Source organism: Grammomys surdaster, unplaced genomic scaffold, assembly GCF_004785775.1.
Source record: "Grammomys surdaster isolate TR1022 unplaced genomic scaffold, NIH_TR_1.0 126391, whole genome shotgun sequence".
Lineage (NCBI taxonomy): Eukaryota > Metazoa > Chordata > Mammalia > Rodentia > Muridae > Grammomys > Grammomys surdaster.
This window is the reverse complement of record NW_021621185.1, coordinates 1,539,134-1,542,045: the sequence shown is the minus strand read 5'-3', so window position 1 is coordinate 1,542,045 and position 2,912 is coordinate 1,539,134. Positions and strand designations below refer to the sequence as shown.

The 2,912-nt window shown below is 45.5% G+C and overlaps 1 pseudogene; it reads right to left on the bottom strand.

Annotated features, from left to right (window-relative positions):
* Window positions 1-1,663: 1,663 nt before the first annotated feature.
* On the bottom strand, window positions 1,664-2,601 carry LOC114614459 (annotated as a pseudogene).
* Between the last annotated feature and the right edge of the window lie 311 nt (window positions 2,602-2,912).

Genomic DNA, 2,912 nt, shown 5'->3' with positions numbered 1-2,912 from the left:
GCTGGCAATGGTGTGGAGAAAGAGGAACACTCCTCCATTGTTGGTGGGACTGCAAGATGGTGCAACCACTTTGGAAATCAGTGTGGCGGTTCCTCAGAAAATTGGACATAGCATTACCTGAGGATCCAGCTATACCACTCCTAGGCATATATCCAGAAGATGCTCGAACATATAACAAGGACATATGCTCAACTATGTTCATAGCAGCCTTATTTATAATAGCCAGGAGCTGGAAAGAACCCAGATGTCCTTCAACTGAGGAATGGATTCAAAAAATGTGGTATATTTACACAATGTAGTACTACTCAGCTATTAAAAACAATTAATTCGAGAGTTTCCTAGGTAAATGGATGGAAGTAGAAATTATCATCCTGAGTGAAGTAAGCCAATCACAAAAGAACACACATGGTATTCACTCACTGATTATTGGATATTAGCCCAGAACCTTGAAATGCCCAAGATGCAACTCACAGGCCACATGAAGCTCATGAAGAAGGAAGACCAAGTGGGGGTGATTCAGTCCTTTTTAGAAGGAGCAACAAAATACTCAAGGGAACAAATATGGAGACAAAGTGAGGGACAGAAACTGAAGGAGGGGCAGTCTGAAGACCATTCCACCTGAGTTTCCATCCCATGTGCAGTCACCAAAGGTAGATGCTGATGTGGAAGTCAGGAAGTGCATGCTGATAAGAGCCTGATATGGATGTCTCCTCAGAGGTCTTCAAGAGTCTGACATATTCAGAGGCAGATGCTCACAACTAGCCATTGAACTGATAATGGGGTTCCCAATGGAGTAGTTAGAATGAAGGCCATTGGAGCTGAAAGGATTTGAGGCACCATGAGGAGAGCAACAATACCAACCAACCACAGCTCCCAGGGTCTAAACCACCAACCTGGGAGCACTTAGGGAGGGATCCAGGGCTTCAGCTGAATACATAAGAGTGGAGGGCCCTGCTGGGCATAGGTGGAAGAAGGGATCCTTGACCTCATGAAGGCTGGATGCCCCAGGGGGTGGGAATTTTGAGGGTGGGGTGGTTTGAGTTGGGGGGTAGGTAGGGGTTACATACACAGAGAAGAAGAAGGAGGGATGAGGGGATAGGGGGTTCCTGGGTGGGTCAGGGATGGGGTAAGGGGACAACATATGAAATGTAAATAAAACATCCAAAAAAAAAAAAAGAAACAAGAATATCCCCCCCAAAAAAAATCCCTGAAAAGAAAATGGGGTCCAGAGCTCAACAAAGGAACTAGAAATTATCATCCTGAGTGAGGTTACCCAATCACAAAAGAACACACATGGTATTCACTCACTGATTATTGGATATTAGCCTAGAACCTTGAAATGCCCAAGATGCAACTCACAGGCCACATGAAGCCCATAAAGAAGGAAGACCAAGTGAGGGTGATTCGGTCCTTCTTAGAAGGAGCAACAAAATACTCAGTATTTCTATTTTGGTCAAGCTTCAAAACTAGCATATATAGCTTGATTATGCTAGCCTTTTTGTCCTGGGAATACTTCTTTTTTCCAAACAAGAAGCGTACATTTATTTTTCTATACACATATAAAGAAATTAGGATCAACATTTTAAAATAAAAATGAAGAAAAATCCTCTGTGGAAAACATGACATTGGAATGGGAACAGAATTGCTGGGAGAGGTCAGTACATTAGCCCTGGTGAGCTACAGCATCTCTGATTGGTCCAAGAAATGAAGATACAGGGAGCATAAAAGGAGACAAAGGATGGCCAGCCCCTGAAGTTCCTGCTGCTGGGGGGCCATGTCCTCCAGCCCCAGGTGGCATAGGTGGTAGAGGCATGGCTGGGGGTATCCCAGGAGGGAGTGCTCCAGGAGGTGTCACTGGAGGTGGGAACGGCCTGTTGGAGGAAGCTCAGAACCCAGGGATGAAACCACAGAATTGGTGGCAGAGGGAGGAGGTGGTGCATCGGCAAACAGTTGATGAGGGCTGACAGCCTGGGAGAGTGGGTTCTGGGCTGCCACAAGTCGTTCAGCTGCTGAGCCAGGGCGTTTACCCTTCGAGTCCTTCTCTAAGGCATTAGACACAGTGATAGGACAGTACTGCCCATTCATGGCTTCAATTGCTGCATCCAAAGTATCAAATGAGGCAAAATTAATTAAGGCATAACCCTTGGAGTTACCTGTGACAGTGTCCTGCATAATCTTGGGAGTCTGTAAGATGACTCCAAAGGTGGTGAAAGTATCGTAAAGCAGCTTTTCATCAATTTCTGGGTCCAGATTTCCGAGGAAAATGTTGGCTCCTACATCCAGGTTTTTGTTGTGAGCTGAGGCCTTGTTCACTGATATTGGCTTCCCATAGAGTTTGATCATGTTCACAATCTTAATGGCATAGTCAGCATCTTCCTTACTCAGGAATTCAACAAAGCCATAGCCTTGGTGCTGGTCAGTGACTCTATCCTTCGGCATGTGGGTGCTGACCACTGGCCCTGCCTGGAGAAACAGCTCTCACAGCAGAGGCTCACTCACTTTCTCGTCCAGACCTCCCATGTACACCGTGGCATCTTGATTCGGTTTGGAGATTGGTCCCACAGCCACGGCGAAAAGGCTCCCATCGTCTCTAAGCAGCATCCCTGAGAATACTTTTATTCCTGCCCATCTTGTTAAAACTTTTCTTTAACAACATCAACATGTTGGCAGCCAAAGTACGTGGCTTGAACTTGAAAATGGACCCCCAGACAGAGTTATTCAATTAACAGACTAGCAATCCAAGGACAGGTATGATTCTGCACAGAACCTTACCAACCTAAGACATAAATGCATTGCCTTCGAAAATGCAAATTCCATGATGGGAAAGGAAGGCATTCTTGTCAGAATGACTTAAACAGGCTCAGTCTTGTTAATGAAATAAAAAAGGGGGAGAGGTGGAAAGCTTTTGGGGC